This window comes from Vulpes lagopus, chromosome 23, assembly GCF_018345385.1.
Source record: "Vulpes lagopus strain Blue_001 chromosome 23, ASM1834538v1, whole genome shotgun sequence".
NCBI classification, from domain to species: Eukaryota; Metazoa; Chordata; class Mammalia; order Carnivora; family Canidae; genus Vulpes; species Vulpes lagopus.
The window spans coordinates 14,383,168-14,405,338 of NC_054846.1; the positions used below are offsets into that span (position 1 = coordinate 14,383,168).

Genomic DNA, 22,171 nt, shown 5'->3' on the forward strand with positions numbered 1-22,171 from the left:
ACAAGTTAGTTGGGTTTTCCTTCTCCTTAAAGTCATCTTTGCTCCAGCAAAATTGGCATAAAATACTCCAATACATACCAACTAAGTAACCAGCTCTGTGAGGTGTGTAACATTCTTGTCATGTGAGAATTAACTAGCCTAAAATATGGGCAGCCGAAGAGTATATTCGGAATAAAGCTTGCAGCTTAGAGCTTTTTTTCTTTATTAAGATGCCCAGATGCCTGAAGACATTAAACGTGTTCATTCAGTAGCATTTAACTGCACAGCTCCCACCGCCACCCCTCAGCCCACCATCCCACCCACATGTCAGCCTTCTGACCCAGCAGAGGATACCTCCCTGACCTCCTGAGACTGAGTTCTATGCCCTCCATGGGCATCCATAGGAACCCTATGCATAATAAATGCCTACGGTTTTATGTTTATCTGACGATGGGTCTGTTTCTACTTCAGATGTTAGCCCTCAAGGGAAGGGATTCAAACTTAGTTACATCTGTGCTGAGTCCGAGATGGTGCTGATGTAGGTGCTTTACTTTGAGAAGGGATCCCAGGAATAGGGATGGAATGTGCAAAGAGAAGAATAAGGAAGAAAGGGAAACCAACACGAGGGTGTGTTCCGGAAGTGGTCACCACTGGATAAGGGAGAACATGAATAGATACACACCCACCCCTCACAGGTGAAGAGCTGCAATAAATCTCTCACCCTTCCTGGTCCTGTGGGATGTGCATCAGTGCAGGGCTCTGTGGCGGGCACTGAACACACATGCAGGTGAAGCCTTAGGGCATCAGAGACATGGTGCTGTTGGGAAGCCAGTTGCTATAGCAGTGGCTCATTTAAAAGGTAGACAAAGGATGTGAGACAAGAGACAAGGGATGACCAGATAGTAACCAGATAGGAGAAAGGGGTAATAATTCAGAGCCCATCACAGTAATCTAGCAAAAGGTGATAGGGACTTGAATTCACACCATGTGGGGGACATGGAGAGAGCTATTTTGGAGACAGCACTAGTCGACCTTGCACACTTGATGTGGGTGAAGGGAGACAAAGGCAGCGAGACAGAGGGTGCTTCTCTGGGTTCTGACCTGGCTGCCTGGGCAAAGCGGGAGGAGGGAGGGAATGGAGAAGCCCAGGGGGGTTGTAATAGTCATGGAGGACCTTGGGAGTGGCTGGAGACCGAGGCTTAAGGAGAGGGAGTAAAAAGCACCAATGAGGGCCCAGCTGAAGTGAGAGGCTGTGAATTCCGTGTTTTGTCCGCCCCAAGCTACATGACGCCAACAGTTTCTGTAGGCTGGCCGCAGGGATAAATAATGTTGACAGCAGATCCGATCTGAGCTTGGGATTTTGCTGGGTGGGTCTGGAAGAGCAAGGGAACAAAGGAATTGAAAATAGGCCAACAGTGGAGAAATCGTAGCTCATATATTCCATTTTATAGCAGGTTCTAGATGATTTTGGCAACCTTTCCACATGGTCCAGATTCTTAAATTAATACGTGTAATATGGTGATTTCTCCAGTCTGTGACCTGAAAAATAAAAATAATGTATCTGGTGTAGTTGCTATTTAGAATTTATGGCCAACTTTTTTTTTTTTTTCTTTTTTCTGGCATTAGTCAGAAACTCCCAGAGTCTTCCCAGGCAGCTGTAATGAGCTCCTGGTGACTCCCCAACAAGAACTGAGGTACTGAACATTTACAAGGCACATCTGACTTGGCTTCCACCCCCAGCACTCAACTGTCCCGGGGATGCTGGACATAGAAAAGCCGGAAGGGCTTTGAATGGTCTTTTCCCTATTCAGGACTCCATTGGCAGAACACCTGGGTGGCTCAATGGTTGAGCATCTGCCTTCGGCTCAGGGCATGATCCCGGGGTCCTGGGATCGAGTCCCATATCAGGCTCCCCATGGGAAGCCTGCTTCTCCCTCTGCCTACGTCTCTGCCTCTCTCTCTATGTCTCTCATGAATAAATAAGTAAAATCTTTAAAAACAACAACAACAGGACTCCACTGGCATGTGCCTGCTCCTCAGCCATGTTTTATTTCTCATTTTCTATTTTCTGCACTTCTCCCCTCCCCACCTCCCCCACTCCCGCTCCCACCTCTTCTCTAGCCCCGCCTCACTCCAGTCCCTGGTGCTGTAAGGTGACAGGAAAATATTCAAATCCTCCCCAACATGCTCCTGTGGGTCATTTCCTTGAGTCCTGGACTGGTTTTACAAGTGCTCCAATTACTCAGACGAGAGTGGAGGCCACGGGGCATGTCTGGCCCTCTCCACCATGACATGGTGTATTCCCATTCGGGTGGGAAGTCACTGCTGTTCTTCCCCTGGTGGGGTCGCAGGGTCGGGGACAGGGCCTGAAGCCAACCCGGCTGAAAGCTCCAGGGCCTTTGTTTTCTTTGGTTCTTTTGTTAAGGTCTTCTCTGTCTATGTGAACATTATTCCATCTAGAGTGAGTTTTCAAACTCTTGACATTTGCTTTAAAGGTAAGTCTGCTTTGAAGACTGGTGGAAATTTCAATCATAATCCTATTCATAGTCAAGGAGTGAGTGGGAACTAAAAATATCAGCATTTTGGATTTTTTTTTTTCTCCTGAGGCCCTGAACAGAAACACAGCAAGTCCTCCCAGGGAGGTGGTTCAGCTCCCCTGCCTCATGGCCAGCCCACTCCCCCCATGTCAGCACCTGCTCCAGGAAGCCCACGACTCTCCCGAAGAAGTACCCGTGAGCTTTTAAGGCTGTTTTTCTAAACATGTAAAATGAAGTTCCCTAAATACATTACAAATTTAACAGGCAAGACAATTTGGCTACGGAAAAACCTCAGAGCAGTCAGGATGTTCGAAGTATTAAAAGCCAAATTAGCTGACAAGTATCATCTCCACTCTACGTGCAGCCTGACATCAAGCAGTTCTAAAAGTTATTAGCAAGACGTTGTGGCCAGAGAGGGCTACGTGCTGCTTTCAAGCCCCCGTTCATTATTCATTGGCTGGTTCTGCCTCTGCCCTTACAGGGCAGTTACAGTCTCTAGGCGTGAACAAGCCAAGCAAGCGCAGGGTTGGAAAATATTTTACTTGAAAGGCAATTCTAGCATAGACACTGATTTACCATTGATGGGTTCTTGTGAGTCAGTCTTTCTAAAAGAGGAAAGTTTCCTTTAAAAAAAAAAAAAAAAAACCCTCCAAAATCTGTCAACTTCTTTTTAACCAGATCTGTCTTTTGGAGTTAGATTTAAATTAAGACAAGATGACTCACTCTGCCAATGCCTCATTAAAATAGAGATATCTTAAGAAAGCCAGAAGTTTGGACGTTAAGAGGTTGGACACAAATTGTTCTTCCATTTCTGGAGTCTTGCTCTTCCAAAGACAAAGACATCTGGTGAAGCTCTTATTTCTTGCCCAACAGCGTCAGGTTACCCCCTCAGCAATGTGGGCACGCATTCTGATTGACAGGCTGGGTTAACAGTCCGTAGCCAAGGTAATAGCCATTTGGTAGGCTCATACCAAAGCTAATTATTAAAGTTAATTAACAGGAAGCTTAATTAACTTATTAGCCATCCAACAGTGAAGAAACTGCTAAAGGGTCGCGAAGGGACCAGTCAGTCCTCTGCTATTTTATTTTAGGGTAAGGGCAAAGCAAGAAAATATTTACCAATGAAACAGAACAAAAGGAAAAATTGCTACAGATCAGAGGCACCATGGTAACACTCCATTCTGAATGCTGTGCTGCGTCCAGAAGACAAGCGATAATGATAACAATTTCTGGTAAATTGTATTAGATAATGCTTGTCACAGATATACAAGCAACTGGGCCATTGTTTCCTTACTATGAACTTATCTATTCCTTTCATTTAAAATCCAAGGGGAAGGAATTCATCCACATGAAAACACATTGCATTCTGGACAAATTGCCTAAGAGTTTCTGCCGATGTAGAACGTGGGAGACTGGTGAAATAAAAGTGGATGATCGTAGTAGGCATTCAAGAAATGTTAATTACCCAGTCATCCTATGTACCCACCCCCACTCAGGCCTGTCTTTAAGATTAGGTTCATCCTTACTTTCTGGCCAAAAAATATTAATGTGACATAATATGCAACCTACTACCTGTCCAACATTGGGTAAATTCATCCAAATCTGTAGAGACCATGGAGGAAAGAAGAGGGGTTTGTGGGCCAGACTGAGATAGATTCAACACTTGGCCCTGCCACCCGCTTGGTATGACTTGGGCAAGTCCCTTGGCCCTTCGAGACCTCCCTTGTAGCAATGTTGTATGGAATAAAGGTTATAGCACTAAACGGCCTAACAGTGTCTGGCATGGAGACAGACATCCATAAATCATATGATGGTGTTGAGTGAGATGTTTAAGTGACGAAGAGCAGGGGCCTATTTATTCATTAATTCTTTTCTTTATATATGAATATGGCGCATATTCTACATTCCATATCCTGAAGGAGCTCCTGGAATCACCCTGGGGCTCTGGAGAAGACTAGACTAGTCTTACACCCATGACCCCTGTGGACCATAGAGAAGGATCTGAGCCATTCCACTCTATCTGGGGTCTAATTTGGTTGCAGCTGTCCTAGGTTTACCACAGGGTAGAGGTTCTCAAACTTTCTGGTCTCGGTACCCCTTAACACTCTTTAAAAAAGCACTGAGGATTCTGTATTAGTTTTCTCGTTTCTGCTGTAACAAATTACCACAAACATATGGCATAAAACAATGAAATCATATCACCTTACAGTTTTGATAGAAGTACAAAATAAGTCTCTCTGGGCTAAAGTTAATGTGTCAGCGGGGCTGATTCCTTCTGGAGGCTTTGAGGAGAGTCTGTTTCTGAGTTTTTTGCAGCTTCTTGAGGCCACCTGTACTTCCTGACTCATGATCCTGTCCCTCATGGCTCTAATCTCTGCTTCTGTAATCACATCTCCCATTGCTCCCTCTGATCACCTGCCTCTCATAAGGACCTGTGTGATTGCATCAGGTCCCAGCCAGATAATCCAGGATAACCTTCATCTCAGATCTTTAATCATATCTATAAAGTTCTCTTTGCCACATAAAGTACCATTCATAGGTTCTGAGGATTAGGGTGTGGACAATTTTAGCGGGTCATTATTCAGCCTACCATAGATCTCAAAGTGTTTTTGTTTATTTGGATTATATCTATCAATGTCTGCCATGTTAGAAATTAAAACAAAGGTTTAAACAGCATTTATTTATTAATTCACTAAAAAAATAATAATAAACCCATTACAGGTTAATGTAAATATAAATTTTCATGAAAAATAATTTTATTATCCAAAACAAAAACTAGGGATCCCTGGGTGGCGCAGCGGTTTGGCGCCTGCCTTTGGCCCAGGGCGCGATCCTGGAGACCCGGGATCGAATCCCACATCAGGCTCCCGGTGCATGGAGCCTGCTTCTCCCTCCGCCTGTGTCTCTGCCTCTCTCTCTCTCTCTGTGACTATCATAAATAAATAAAAAATTTAAAAAAAAAATTAAAAAAAAAACAAAAACTAAAGACAGTAAGAATGACATTATATCACATGTTTATAAATCTCTTTAATGTCCATATTAATAAAAGATAGCTGTTGTAATATTTTTTGATTGAAGTCTATAAAGAAAATCTAGCGTCACACAGATATGTAGTTGGAAAAGGAAGATATATTTTATTTGCTTTTTTCATGTAATTGTGGATATTCTTCTTTGATACTACACTAAAACTCAACAAGTGGCATTTCTTTTTTTTTTTTTTTAAGATTTTATTTATTTATTTGAGAAGGAGAGAGAGAGTGAGAACACAGAGCAGGGGGAAGGAGAAGCAGACTCCCCACTGTGCAAGGAGTCTGACAACACAGGGCTCAATCCCAGGACCCCACGATCACAATTGAGCTGAAGGCAGACATTTAACCCACTGAGCCACTCAGGCACCCCTCAACAAGTGGCAATTTCTAAAGGTTAGTTGCAATATGGGAACTGAAAACATACCCATGAATTTTTCACACTGTGTTATAGTAAACCCATTGATCTACTTCAAATCCATTTTGATGAGCTCTTTTACCCATGGATGATTTTATAATATTGTATTAAAATACTAGTCATTGGTAAATATTGGTTCACAAAGTTATGCAGATCTTCTACATATTGACACATTTCATCATATGAAATTTAAAAACACAGTCATTAATATCACAAGTTTACCAGAGAAGTCTTTAAGAATTAGAAAGCTGTCAACAAATTTTCCAAAATTCTAACTTTTCTACTTTTGATAGAAAACTCAAGTATTATCTTTGGCAGCTAATACTGCTGGTTGACTCCCTCAAAGTGACAGACTCACTTAGTTTATTTTTGAGACAATGTCTGCCTAATACCCAAGTCCAAATAGCCATAGTTAGTCAGCACTTCTTTCAAATAAAAAATGATGATCCATGACGGGGAGGAGGGGTGGAACTTAGCTAGTTAGCCTACAGCTCAAACAATCACAAAGTGTTTTTCCTCAAAACAATCACCATAATTTGGTACACCATGTAAGGGTTTATACTTCCCATTTTGTCACACAGAATATTAAAAAGGCATGCACTCAGGGATTGAGATTAATAAAATTAATACTTTTTATCACTTAATCAAGAACATTCTTAAATGGAAGTGGCTTTGGCTTTATAATGGTCTTTAGCATTTATTTCTTTTCCTGTGAGTTCCTGGCAATTTGGTGTCACTGCCTGATTCGTGCCAAGGAGCCAACAGCTTTACCCACTGTTATCTTTGCAAGCATGACAAATGTCAAGACAAGACAAAGGCAAATATCTAAGTATTATTATGAAAATAGTCTTGATCTCAATAGATTCCTTGAGAGATCTCATCTAATCCATGAATGTTTTCTATCAAGAGCCTCCTCTGTGATTTCTAGCAATCAAGGGTTCGAGATCATTCCTACCTGTTCGCTATCCCTTGTAGTATCAGCTTTGTATGGCAGGGTTTTCAAAGTGTTGTCTGTAGCCCCCTGGGAATTCCCAGACCAACCATATAGAGAAAGCCACAGAGGATCTCACAAATTAAAAAATCATTCAAATAGTATGTGCCAACAACACTGATAGTTCTGTTGATTCTGTTTTGTCCTTGAATCTTTAGGCCAGCTCTTATTTTCACTATTAAGGCAACTCCTGCAAGATTTGGAACTCGAGCTGGTTGGAGGGCAGAGTATGTTCAGATCCTTCTTGCAACTCTTTCTTAAATAGAAATAACCTACACAATGCAATCCATCTTGGAGACATTCTGGTTTGCATCCCCAGAATCACACTGTGTCTCATGCCAGAAGGCCTTGCTAACACTGATTGCTAAGGGGATAAAAATAGATCATTAAATAGCAGAGAAAACCAGAATGATTTCTAAAAATAAATACTAATTAGATATACTTTTTAAAAACAAATGCTTAGTTACTTGTTTTCCCCTTCAATGTTAATTTATGGCCTTATTGCTTGTCATTAATAAGTCCTTTTTACCAGTGTTGGTAACTTGTTAATTTATAAAACCCTTCTGGATACATCATCTCATATGATTCTTGCCATAAATCTAAAAGGAGCACCCATTTTAGAGACTATCAAAAAACAAAAAACAAACAAAAAAAATCCAAAATAAAAAAAATCCAAAAAAATCCAAATAACAGAGACCTAGTGAAGGTAACTGATTTACCCAAGTACTTTTTACTAGTTTTCTATTGCTGTGTAATCAATTACCATAAATGTAGTAGCTTAAGACAGCACAAATCTACTGTATCAAAGGATACAATGTCTCTGTATTAGGGGTCTAGGCACAAGCAGGCTGAGCCTTCTACTCTGAAATCAAGGTGTTGACAGTCTTTTATGAGGCTCAGGGTGCTCTTCCAAGCTCACACAGGAGCTTAAAGAACTCAGTTCCTTGTAGTTTTAAGGCTGAGGCTCCTATTCTCTTTCTGACTATTAATAAGAGGTCAGCCTTAGCTCCTAGAGTCTTTCATTGGGTCCTAGACCCATGGCCCTCTTACAATTAGAGACATGGCAGCTTACTTCTTTAAACCCAGAAGGAATATCTCTCTCCAGGTGCTATGATGGAGTCTCATATAATGTAATGTAACAAGAGTGCCTATCCCAGCACCCTTGTCATTGAATATAAACTTTTCAAGGGAGCCACTATCTCCTCACACACAAGGGATCATACAAGGTGTGTACACCAGGGGACAGGAATCTTGGGGACCATCTTAGATTTCTGCCCTCCATACATCCACAGATCAGTTACAGTTAGCTCTGGATTTTGATCCAGAGCTAGAGATTCAGCAGTATTCCACGTGAGCTGAAGAGATGGGATATTGGGGCCTTGAGCTCCTACACACCTGTCCTTTATCATACCCATTTCCCCTATAGAGCTTCTCTTTAAAGTCAGTGAATCCTCCCTTCCCCCATAGAGGACATAGTTGAAGTATATTCAACAAGATAAAGATCAAGCAACTTGATCTTGGTTGGGACCAGTCTGATGCAGGTCAGGAAGGTATCCTGAGTGCCAGAGAACAGCACCACTGATGGTGGCATTCTCCTGGGTTGCTGGAGTATCTTTGTCCCTCATACACAGATAAAGATAGGCCTGTATCTTTGTAGCTGCCAATCCCTTTCAGAATACAACACTGTGCCCGCTTACCCCATGTCCAATCCTGGTTTGTTCAGAGGTTCTTTTCCCATGTCCAGCAATCCTAAGTGATCTTATGGCATGGCTCCACCACCTGGCATTGTGCTCCTGGAGAAGTCCTAGGTAGCTGTCCAACTATATTTGTTCTCTCCTTTTTGGGTGCAAAGCTAAATATTTCTGAGGTTCCCCAATAGTTAGGTACGGCCACAGGGCTCAGTTCTCCCCAGTGCAATGTGAGTGCAAGTGATGTGGGCCACTTCCTGCCTGACATATAAAAAATCATACTCACTCCTCTGTGCTCTTTCCCCTTATTTTGGCTAGTGATAGGTGATGATGAGGTCTTCAGACATGAAGAAGCCACAGATGGAAGTAACCCACAGATGGAAGAAAAGTGGCTCCCTCAATTCTCTCAGAATAGTGACGTGAGAAAAATACAATCTTTTATGGTCTGGAAGCATTTCCTATATAGGTCTGTTACCTTAATGTAACTACACTAACACATTCTCTTCTGCTTCCACGGTTCCTAACCCAGTGCCCACCACAGAGTAAGCAATTGGTCAAAGAACAAATTAGTGAGTATTTGTACCTATTCAGAATCCTGCCATTTTCTATTTATTTTCTTTTTGCAACTCAACATAATTTTATCACAGCAAACAATGAATGCTTTCAAACATCTAGTGTTGGTATTTAATGGTCTTGGTATTGATCACAGAGGACCTTGATGTTACCTTGAATTTCTTGACCAATTTCATCACCCGAAAGGCATTTTCCTGAAAGCCAAGCTGGGAAACGTGAGCAGAACTGCTGTGGCACGTTGTCAACAGAGAATCTTGATTTCAATTTGGATTCTCCTGGTTTACAATAATAAGAGCTATGATTTCTCAAGTGCCTGATGTAGAACAGGTTATGGATAGTTATATGATAGATAGGTAAAGTCTGGCACACACATACACGCACACACGTATACACAGGTGTACATTCTTTGTGTGTATGTGGTGGAGGGATTACAGATTTTTAGAATTTCATTGCATTTCTTGATGCTTTTCTGTCATATATGTATATTCTTAATCTGAACAATGAGCCTGCAATATTGGTACTACCATCATTATGCCCTTGATGTAGATAAGAGATAAGACTCAGAAGCTGAACATATGCAGGGTCAAAGTTGGTAGATGGCAAAGCAGGCTTCAAACCCAAATGCTCTCTCACCTCTCCATACAGACTTCTTGTCTACTACGATCCCTACTTCAGGGTTTTCCTGCCACTGAGCCAATCTGCCTTCTTCGCCAGGAATAATTGCATCACCTCTAGCCCATATGACATTTTGGTACAAATTAGACAAATTAGAGCAAGGCTGCCCTTCATCAAGATACTTTGCTGCTGTCTGCCAGAAATTTGTTGCAATAAATATACAAGTCTTCCATATCTATAATATTCATGATGCTGCTCCCTAGATTGTTCAGTGTTCAACCTACACAAAGTGTGGGGCTGCCCTAGGGAAGAATAGCAAACTGTCATGGAGAATGTGATCCAAATTTTAACATGATCCATTTATACAGCTGGGTCTTGGGGCCCAGAGGACTCTTGTTTCTTGTGGAAGTTTGGTGGTTCTAGGTCTTCCTATTCTAACCTAAACCTGCTTACAGATGACTCGAGGAGAGAACTGCCTTATTGTTTCTCTTGGCTTCCATTCCTTTACCTGTGAACTTCTGAGTCCTCAGGAGTAGCAACCCAGACCATGCAGTTGATTTTACTTCTACCAGAAATGCAGTGGCTCCGGGAGTACAGATTTCAGGCAAGTGTAGAAGGGAAGCAGCTGCCGGTGCCACGGCAGAGCTGGGAGCCGCAGAGGCTGTGGCAAACGTAGCTCAGCCGTCCTTCAAGATTCTCTCTTGATCTGGAGATCACCTTATTTCTCCTTTACTGTGCAAACCAGAAAGAGGAATGGAGGTATAACAGGTTCATTGGAACATTCTTGAAATTAATCAAACAGATATGTGTCCTCCAAGGTAGTGCATTAGGACGAGCCTGAGAAGAGAGGGGGAGGTTGTGTTAAAAACTAACACAGTCCCCAAAGGGCTTGAAGGATCCAGGGAGCTATAATTCCCAGATGCTGCTGCCTAGATTAGTAATTAATAGTGCTTCTTGATTTTGTCTTTTGTTGCATGTAGATTTTTCTGCTTTCGGAAGGAATTGCTTCAGAGCAGAATGAATTATTAAAGTTAACCTTAGGTCATTTGGAAGAAGGCTTCGGATCTGGATGATCACTGGTCACCAAAGGTTACCTGGTCTCTGTGAGCCTCCGTTTTCTCATCTGTGTAATGGGAAAAGTTAATGCTGCCTACTTTGCAGAACTGTTGAAAGAACCTAGTAAGAAAATTATATAAAGCATTTATTTACCTAAGTGCCCGGCATTGAGCAAGCACTGGGTAAATAATAGTGATTATGATCAGTATAACGATAATACAAAACGAATATGATACCTACCTTTCCCAAGGATGACAAGATATTTCTTTCCCAGTCTTGTTCCATTTAGCAAAGTTTCCGCCAAAGCTCGACACTTACCACCTTGAAAGAAATTCTGCAGGAAAGACAAACCGTGGAGAAGAATTAATTCAGTGACATAAATTTGTACGTGTTCTCACTCTGCCTGCCACGTCTGTGCCCTCCACTTCTGTTGCAGATTGTGGCAGTAATTCTAACCGAGTCCAGTCTTCTGAGGCTAAGAGATAACAAAGAAATAACTAGTCTGGTGGAACTACCACGGGGATGGGGAGTTTAGATAAAGACACTTATTATTAAATTGCGCAGATCCCTTTGGACCTGGGACCCAGCGTTTCCCACCTGCCCACTCCCACACTTCTGCTGTCAGATCTGGATTTAGACATGCGGCTGTGTTCACATGGAATAAGAGAATTTGTGAGTGTGGCTTCAGCCAGGAAAGGTAAGGCTGGGCTTGGATCTGAAGGCACCCCAGCTTCTACCCCCCTTTACCTCTCCTTCACCAGGATACCAGCCCTCGGTAAAAGAAGAGATGCAGATTGGAATGTTTCTGAATTGATTTTAAAGTCCAATATAATGCAAGGGCACTGGGGTGGCTCGGTCTGTTAAGTGTCTGACTTCCTTATTTCCGCTCAGGTCATGATCTCAGGGTCGTGAGATCGAACCCTGCATTGGGCTCTGTGTTTAAGATTAAGATTAAGCCTGTTTAAGATTCTCTGTCTCCCTCCCCCACAGCTCGCTTGCTCTCTCTCTCTCTCTCTCTCTCTCTCTCTCATCCAATATCATGCAAATGTAGTTATACAAATGACTGCCTGTGTGGGTAGAACAGTATGTGGGACAAAAAAACGGGAGGATGAAGGTGGAGAAGGACACTTCCTACAACCAAATAACGAGTTTTAATGGTACAGAGCCACCCCACATGGTTGTACAGGCTATGGGGTGTGTGCCACCTGAACAACTGTACGTGGCAATCCTGAGTCTGAAACCCCTCCCTCTTCAACAAATGGCAAAGGCACACCCAGCCTAGGAGGGGAACATGGGTCCTTCCAGGATAAGCACAGATATGACGCTTTGCATTCATACACTACGTCCCATTCTGTCTTTGTATCCTATGTGTGTGATACCACACGTGTGATGGCATCATGCATGACGGGTGTGTGGTATGATCTGATTTTTTTAAGGGGGAAAAGAAGCTATTTGAAGCTGGAATAAACCTTTTAGGAAATTCCAGTCAGTAGGCTTTTTGTTTTGGTTTGATGTCTTTGCCTTTTTCTTTGGTAGCTTGATCTTGAGGTTAATATTAAAAGGATGTCATAAAGACTTCTGCAAAGATCTAAAAGACGAGAAAATGACAGATGATTTCTGGGTCAGGCTGACTTTGTTTTGAAAACAGAGCCCATATAAAGTTTGGAGATGGGATAATAATGAGGCAGAGGGCCGCAAGGGGTCAACGGTATGGAAAAGTCTGGGGGCTTGGTGATGAGGTGGTAGAAACAGGAGACCCCCCCCAGGGGGGGGTTGCAGGGGGGAACAGGAAGGAGGGAGGTTGCTAGGCAACTTCCCAAGGCAGAGGAGAGAGAGATCTTGAGGGAGGAGATGCTCTCAAAAGTGCTGCTTGTGCCGTGGGTGGCTACCTGCGGCCGGAACAAACAGACCCGAGAGTGGGTCACACCTAGCTGGCAGCGCGCTCAACCCAGGCTGCTTCCTGCATAATAAACGCTCCCGAAGAGTCAAGGGCACAGAGCCCCAGAGGAGGGGCGGCAAACAGCCTGATGGCAGCCAGGACACAAAATAGAAAGGAAAGCCTTTCTATTCCAGATGTGTGCCACCGAAGAGAGGATGGCAGGGTGGTTGGCCCCCAGCGCTGGGCTTTCAAGCCACGCTCCCTGCGTGCCTGCTGGCCTGCTCCTCGCTGCGGGGAACAGGAGAGGGGACACAGTCCTTGTCCACAAGCAGCTCCCCATCTCGGGAGCAGAGGCCCAGCAGAGCCGGCGCCAGTCAGCTGCAGTCATGGGCTATAACCAAAGCGGATGATTAAGAGCCAGGCTGCGAGTCCCAGGCTGTGCACTAGCCGCTGACTCTGACCTCTCACCTGGAAAACACCAACTGTGAGGGCACCTGTGTCCTGGGAAGGGAAGGCGCTGACAGCTGGAGGTGCTAAGGCTAACGCCTGGCCAGCAGTAGGGTTGTTAGGTCGCCTCCAGACGGGGTGAAGAGCAGGGTTAGGAGGGCAGGATGGAGGGGGACACGGGTCTCCTCCTGGGGGCCTGCGCTCGCTCAACCGCCTTTGCTTCTGCAACCAGGAGGCGCACAGGCCTCGCCGTGCAGGTCCTCCGCCCCCCGCCGCCCCTCTGTCTGCACAGGCTCCGTGTCCTCCTCCTCTCCATCCACCAAATCTGCCTCCAGCTTCCCCTGGACGTGCGCTCCTGCGTCCCAGGGGCCACACAGTGGAATCTTTGTCTTTCCTACCTTCCTGGCCAGGTCAGATTGCTGCCTGTTGAACAAAAATATATTTAGATCCACTTACCAGCACACGGTGTTGGTCATTGTCCCAGCGTGTTCCCGTGACACTTGGCTGGCAGGACCCAGACAGAGACGAGCCACAGTGTCAGTGGGGCAGGGGACAGGGCATTCATGGCATACTTTGCAAAAGAAAGACAGAGAAGGGGGATGTCCGAAATGAGGCAGAGGGATGGCCCTGAAAACTTGTTTCTCCTGCAGGCCCACGCTGTCTCACACCCACCCTCAGTTCTGTCCCATAGCCATCACTCCGGGGTCCCCGTCGCCCAGGACTACACCAACTAAGAGAGCTCTCTCTAATCTCAGGATTTGCCAGGAGAGAGAAAATTATTACACTACACCGAGTCCCAGTGTTCAGCCCCACAGGAGCTGTTTTGGTCAATTCAGATAAAGGCTGAGATTCAGAGTTCTCTCCTTCCCGCTTGAGCCTAAGCTCAAGGGCATCCAACTAGGGATGTGTTGAAATCTCTCTATTAATGCCTCATGCCTGTGGTAAACCATAATTTTTGTGTTTAAGTACCAGGGCCTCTTCAGAGAGATAGTAAAATGCCACAACCCCTCCCTGTGCACAGACTCTCCATGGGCCCTCTGTGGTCTGCTGACTATCTCCATCCTCACCCATCTGTTAGGCTGGCCTCGGGCCCACTTACAAGTTTGTTTGACCCTTGACCTCAGGCACACATCCAAGGCCACATGGGCTTAGATGGCCAGTCTGACTAATGCCGGATGTGCCATCTGTCCTGCGGGAGAACCATCTTCTGTGTCAATCCTAAAGCATTGGCTCCATATTTTAATCACAGCTGGTAAACTGATATTTGCCAAAATGAAAGATACCTGAACAGTACAGCCAAGAAGGCACGTGAGTCAGGGTCAACTTTGAATATTAGCTAGAAGTTTCGAGCCCCAGGAGGAGTTCCTGGAAAAATTATGGTGATAACAAAACTATAATAAATAAAATCAGAAAATTGCTCGGGAATGAGGAATTGCCAAGATGCTTAGAAAAACCCAGAAAAAAAACCCAGAAAAAACCTTGGGAAAATAACTCAACAAAGGGTTTTCTCAAAAATCACAACTACTCAAAAAGTCTTTCAAGTCTTCTTCATGGATCATTCACATTGAAGCCAACATATTCCACCTTTCAAATTGCTGTTACTCTGCAATCAACAAACATTTGCAGCCTTGTCTGTACTTGGCCCCTGGTTCTCCCTCTTTCCCTGGCCACTCCTTCTCAATCTTGCTGGTTTTCCCCTCATCATCCCCAGTGCTACACACCTCTAAGCACAGGCCATAGGCCTCTCTGCTGTCCTACCACTTCTGGTGTATCTCATCCGGACTGGGTGGCTTCTAGTGTGATCTGTCTACTGGTGGCTTCAAGAGTTACATCTCTGGTCCAACTCTCCCCACCATCCGGCCACTTCCTCGCTCTCTCAAACATTAGGCGTGTGAAGCTAGGCTGCTGCTACTCTCCCCTGGACCTACTTTTTATAGTCTTCCTCATTTTAGTAAGTGATGAGTCCATTCTTACACCTTCTCTGAACAGGAACCTTGCAAGCATCTCTGACTCCTTTCTTTCTCTCACATCCTATATCTCCAATCTATCGGGAAGTCCTTCAGAGTGTATCTGGAATCCAACTATCTCTGACTGTCTGCACCACTACACCTTGGTCCATGTCACCACCACCCCCCCGAACACCGCACTAGCCCCCTGAATGGTCAGCCAGCTTCTGAGTCTATTATCCATATTGCAGCCCAGAGTCTGATCCTTTTCTTAAATGTTTTTATTTGTGTATAGTTGACACACGGTGTTACATTAGTTTCAGGTGTACAACACAATGATTCAACTTCTTTATAAGTTATGCTATGCTCACCCCAAGCATAGCGCCCATCTGTCACCATCCAACGCTATTGCCATACCACTGCAGGACCATATTCCCCATGCTGTGCCTTTTATTCCTGCGACTTATTCATTCCATACCTGGAAGCCTGTATCTTCCTCTCCTCTTCATCCATTTTGCCCAACACCCCATTCCCCTCCCCTCTGGCAACCATCAGTTTGCTCCCTGTATTTATAGGTCTGTTTGTACTTTTCATTTGTTTATTTATTTGTTTTTTGGGATTCCACTTATTAGTGAAATCATATCAGTCTGACTTATTTCACTTAGTAAGATACCCTCTAGGTCTATCCATGTTGTCTTCAATGGCATTATCTCGTCGTTTTTTAAGGCGCATGATATTTCTTTGTATACGTCTACCAAATTTTCCCTATCCATTAGTCTACCTGTGAACACTCAGGTTGCTTCCATATTTGGCTCTTGTAAATAATGCTGCAATAAACACATGGGTGCACGTATCTTTTCAAATCAGTGTTTTCATTTTCTTTGGACAAATACCCAGTAGTGGAATTATTGGATCACATGGTAGCACTATCTTTAATTTTTGGAGGAGCCTCCATACTGTTTTCCACAGTGGCTGCACCAGTTTGCATTCCCACCAATAGTGTACAAGAATTCTCTTTTTTCACATCCTCGCCAACACTTGTTATTTATTGTCTTTTCTTTTTGGCCATTTTAACAGGCGTAAGGTGATATCTCATATAATGCAAATCAGAGTCTGATCCTTTTGAAATGCTAGTCAGATCATGCCAGAACTCTGCAGAAACCTCCTCATGCCCAGTGGTTTTTCATCATACTTGGAGGAAAACGCAAATCCTTCTAAGGCCTATAGTCACACATGTGCTGACTACAAGCTTCCTCTCCAGCCCCGTCTCCTACCATTTGCTTGCCTTCATAGGACACAGCTGCCCTGGCCTCCTCTGTCCCTTGAACATGCCACATATGCCCCCACCTGACCACTTTGCATGTATTCTCTCTGTCAGAAAAATCACACAGCTTTTAGGTCTTTACTTACATGTCACCTTAAAAAAAAAAGTCCCCGGGGATCCCTGGGTGGCGCAGCGGTTTGGCGCCTGCCTTTGGCCCAGGGCGCGATCCTGGAGACCCGGGATCGAATCCCACATCGGGCTCCCGGTGCATGGAGCCTGCTTCTCCCTCTGCCTGTGTCTCTGCCTCTCTCTCTCTCTCTCTGTGACTATCATAAATAAATAAAGATTAAAAAAAATGAAAATAAAATAAAATAAAATCACTGACTTCCCTTTAAAAAAAAAAAAAAAGTCCCCTTCTTGATGGGCTTCCCACCTCCACCACTCTGTCTGTATCAGACACCAGTAGACCACACCCCAGATCCTCTTGGTTTCTCCTATTTCTAGGGCTCTTGGCCATCAGTCCTGCCCTAGTTGCCACTGTAGCATCCAAACCAGTGAAAGCTCCTGTCAACGTCACGTGGACACAACCCAGCAACACCTCCTCTCGTGCCCACACCATATGCTTCTTGCCTTACATTTCAGGGCTTCCATACCTGCGCAAGGTAGCAGATGCCACAGGACCTGCTTGCTTGCTGCCCACATATATGCAACCCAGAACTGCAGAAGCTAATGCTCCAATGGGATGCAGGAGTTCCATCAAATTCTTCCCCCTTTCACTCACTTCGACACTTCAACAGAATCCTTTGAGATATGATGGTTCCTATGGCCTTTAGGAAGTCAGGGATGCAGGGAGCAGTTGCACTTGATGCCAAGCAGTGACTACCATGGAATGCATTCTTACATTAATTTTCCCTGCTCTTCTGCCTCAGTACCCCTGTCCCTTGCTCTTTCTTCCCTAAAATTTTCTCGCCAATAAAGCACAGAAGCTCTAATTTTAAGTGTTGTGTTCTGTTAAATGCACTTTCTAATACTATGGTAAGCTCCAGTGCACCTGGATGGCTCAGTCAGTTAAGCTTCTGCCTTTGGCTCAGGTCATGATTCCAGGTCCTGGGATCCAGCTCCACGTTAAGTTCCCTGCTCCTTGGGGAGCCTACTTCTCCCTCTCCCTCTGTGACTCCCCCTGCTTGTTCTCTCTCTCTCTCTCTCTCTCTCCCTCTCTCTCTCTCCCTCTCTCTCCCCTCCTCTCTGTCAAATATATAAATAAAATCTTAAAAGAAAGAAAGGAAGAAAAAAATGGTCAGCTCCTTCCCAGCACACACACGCACACACACACACACACACACACACACACAGCTTCCTATCACCCTCTCTTCTCTATTTTTCATCTCAGCACATAACATATTATACCATATGTACTAATTTATTTCATTTACTCTTGGTCTCCTTGTCAAAATATAATCTCAATAATTTTTTCTATTTTGTTTACTGTTGCATCCCTAGCATCTAAAATACAGTAGTTGCTCAATAAATATTTGTTGAAAAAATAACTGAGTATGAAAAGGAGATTAATCTGGAAAAAAAAAAACAGAAAACCAATGTATACATACCACTGACAGGGAAGAAGTAACTGCCTAAAGCCCGAACAGAACCAGAGACCATGTCTCATGGGAGGCATGCAGAGGGCCTCATGGGAGAGCCTTGGTGCTCAATGACAGGCTAATTGTTACATGTCCCAGTGGATGAGGTAGTGTGGAGGTCCTACAACAGAGTGACACTAGATTCATTTATGGTTTATAGTTATGAAGCTGAATAAAACTAGCTTCAAGCATCTTGAAAGAAATATATTTTGCTTTCATCATTATTGATATTTTCCAAATCTTTAATGTAGACCTAATTTGTATTATTTTACATTTGGGGGTAAAGTGTACTATGACTATGAAAGATCAGATAACATCTTTACTACTTAAAAAAAAAATCCCAGTAGTTCTGTAATGTTCTACTTGCATTTTACCCAGAAAATCACCTTTCATGAGAAGAAAATGCTAAAACTGTATCAAATGTTTCACAGATTCAAGGCTGATATAAATAAATTCTGAACAGGAAAATTCACTTCACACATCATCCTTGTGGGATTAGGAGGAGTTATCCTGCCTTTCACATCCCTTGCCAAGGCAAACAGAGGTGCCTTTCTGATCAGTTTGGAAATCAGCCATATCAAGAGGCTTTTACAACAGTCAAGCAATATTTATTTGAAATACAGACTGCCTATGAAAGATCTGAAATTACTTGTCTACTGGAAACAAGATCAATACAAAATAATAGTACATTGTGAGTGACTCTGAATCTACAGAACACTTTATTTTATCTTGAGTACAGTACACTGCACCAGGAAAGTTTCTAATGAGGGAATTAGTGCATTTCTAAAGAAAAGAAAATCTGTTATGGCTATAACTGCTATATTGTTATAGCGGAAAAACCTACTGACATGGTCTATCTAGATTTCAGCAAGGCATTTGACTAAATCAGTCATCATATCCTCTCATGGACAACAAGGAGAAATGAAGGTCTTTCTCGTATGGCTAGCATTAGGGTTACAGAGAGAAAAAAATTGTTACTATTATTATTATTTTATATAATTCAATGTAATTCAATTCTTGGTGGAGAAGAGTTAAGCTCTAAGTGGTAGTTATTATTAGTGATTTTATATTAGCCATCAAAATTTAAGTACTACCTGAAGATTTATTATGTGTAAGATGAGTTAAATGTATCCAGTACCCCCTAGAGGGTAGAACTGCACTTGTCACATCCCAGCTGAGGGGCTAAGTCAGGGTGTAGGGTTGGGATACACCTGCGGCTGGGACTCTCTCACACTGGTGGATGAAATTAGTTTCAGAAGGGTGACTGGCCTGGGACAAAGACCAGGTAAGAGCTCTTGGTCAGAAAATAGTCAAGCAAAAGGCAAATCAGTGGTCACATGGAGACAGGAGGTGGAAGGGAGGGACGACTAAAGGGGATGGGGAGACTTTGGAGAGTGATAGGTATGCTCATTATCTTGATTGTGGTGACAGTTTCACGGATGAATATGTACATCAAAACTCATCAAACTGTACACTTTACTTATGTTCAGTCTATGGTATATCACTTACACCTCAATAAAGATGGAAAGGAGAGGAGAAGAGAGGAGAGAAAAGGGTAGGAAAAAAGAGTCAAGCCAAGTTGAGGATGTTCAGGCATCTAGCCCTGGCCAGGAGCTCAGAAGTTAGTAGTCACTCCAGCATGAGACTGGAGCTAGTAGAGCTGAAAGCAAATGCAAATGTGCAGACATGACCAGAGTGGTCAAGACTGAGGGAGACATTATTGGGTGACCAAGATGAGCATATCTCCGACAGTTGGTACAGCTTGGTGCTTTTTCCTTGCAGATTTCTTCATGCCCACCAATACTTAAAAGGTACTTTAATCAGATCCAGGCAATGGAACTTACTAGGTACCATATTCAAGTGCAATATCAGGAATGGCTGTCTTGGGAGATTGTGAGCGCCAGTCGCTGGCAGTGCTGAAATGAATGTTGGGTGATCACCTGCCAGATATAGCAAACCACGCTGCCTAATCACCTAGCAAGCTGGGAAAGTCTTCCCCCACTCCTATCCCAGTCCCAGAACTACTGAATCAGAATCTCCAGGGGGTAGAAACTGGACACCTTTTTTTTTTTAACTCCCCAGGTGATTTTGAGGCAACCTCTGTTTGGAATCTGCTGCTACAGACTCGGATTAAACTATTACTATAGTTCTTTCTAATTTTAAGTTTCTATGATCCAATGAATACCCAGGGGAAAAGCTCCACAGAAAAATATTTCAAAGTGTGGGAACCCCAAGGTCCTGAATCCAACCATCAACAAACATGTGTAAATAGCTTAGCCTATCCAAACTATATTCATCCCAGTTGACTTGGGGAATGTGTCCACTCCTCCTGCCCTCTTCCTAAGTCCCCTGTGGCTTCTTCACCCTCCTCTGAACTATCCATAGCATTGGAAGTCAGCCTTTGTTTTAAAGGAAAACAGGAAGAAAAGATCACTTCTCTGTGTTGTCTTGCACTGTCTATTGGGGGATTCAGTAGACCAAATTAATAATGCCCTGCATGCCCAGCAAGTCACAAAGTAATTGAGAAATCAGACAAAGTAAAAGGGCATATGGAGACCACTGTGGCATCTTCATTATTGAGAAATCTGCTATTAGACCAGCAGAATTCATAGCAGAGTCCTATCACAGGCAGCAAGCACTGGGGCAGTGCTTTTCCATTAGACACAGCCTGCCCTTTCACAATTTGTATCACAGAGGAACGGAGCAAAGCAGGTGCCTCCTGTGAGCAGCCTAGCTCCCAAGGGGAAGGAGAAATGAAGGAGTTTGGCTCTGTGCACCCAGTTTCTCCTTCAAGGCTTTCCAATCAGAGTACTTCTTCCTCCTCTCTTGGGAGGTTTGGATAAGGAGAAGCCAGGAGTGTGTGACATGGATGGACTCTCTCCATGTGGCACAAGCCCTCCAGAGTGAGAAGGAAACCTTCCTGCCTCCCCCAACACTTTCTTATTCCTCTCTTGTGTATATATCTTGGCTCTTCAATGGACTTGTAAACCAATCAAACACAGGGATTATGCTTTGTGTCTTTTAGATGCTTTCTCCAAATTGCCTGGAGCTGTGCTGGGCATATTATGAATATTCAGCACAAAGAACCCAGAAACAAGAAACAGGGAGAGGGAGAGAGGCGAGGGGAAAACATACAATGGAGATTCATAAGTGTATCTTGAGGATGAGTGAAGCATGAAGCATTGATTTAAAAGGGCTTTTAAATCAAAAGGCAGTTGGCCTGAATTCAAATCCTGCTTCCACCCTTCTTCCTGAGTTCTATCACTCTGGAAAAGTTGCCTAAATTCTCTCATCTATGCCTACTACCGAGGGTTATTGTGAGCACGGAATAGACTTTGGCCTATCAAGGGGTTACAACAGGGTTGGTAAACTATGCCCTGCAGTCCATCGACCTACTGCCTGTTTTCATAAAATTATTATTGGAACCCAGCCACACCCATTCATTTATATACTGACTTCAGCTGCTTGCACACTACAATGGCAGAGTTGAGTGTTAAAATGTATCTTATGCCCCACAAAGCCTGAAATACTTATTATGCTTTATAGAAAAGGTTTGTTGACCAATCCTGGCTTAGAACACAAGAGCCCCATTCTTTATTGCTAAGAAGTAGAAGACTTGGTGCATAGGTCACCTCTTTAAAGTAGTCCTCAGTTTTTACAATTAGACTTCAGTATGTCCTCCCTTTTGTCATTCCATAGCACCTACAACCTACTTTTATAGCACTTTTCACAGGGCATTGTCTCATTGATCTTGGCTTCCTCCATTGAACACTGAGATTCTCCAGATTGGGGCTCTGTCTTATTCATAGCTCTAAGTAGTGCCTGGAGAGAATTGATCCCCAGGAAATGCTTGCTCAGTTAAAGTATTAACCAGAAATATACGCACACACAGTATAAACTCTCAGAAATAAATGACTGTAAGCCTACTAAGTGACAAAGCCTAGAGTTCTGAGCAATTCTCTCTGGACTTTGTCCCCACTGCTGTGACTGAGGCAGATTTTCAGGTCCTCGCCTTTACCTCCTCATTTCTCTTCTCTCATTACCAAATGTCTGGCTGTGGTGTTGCTGGAACAGGGGCAGATCTGCCTGCATTGATCAGCTTGCAATCTACAACT

General features: G+C 43.7%; 1 long non-coding RNA gene across 2 annotated transcripts; it reads right to left on the reverse strand.

Moving 5' to 3' along the window:
• Positions 1 to 330: 330 nt before the first annotated feature.
• LOC121481536 lies at positions 331 to 13,892 on the reverse strand. 2 transcript variants are annotated; one of them, XR_005985311.1, is made up of 3 exons: positions 13,666 to 13,892; positions 11,124 to 11,217; positions 331 to 1,518 (listed from the first exon to the last, which is right to left on the reverse strand). It is a non-coding gene; the product is annotated as an uncharacterized LOC121481536 (long non-coding RNA). The 2 variants fall into 2 exon arrangements; XR_005985312.1 differs by lacking the exon at positions 331 to 1,518 and adding an exon at positions 10,346 to 10,559.
• Between the last annotated feature and the right edge of the window lie 8,279 nt (positions 13,893 to 22,171).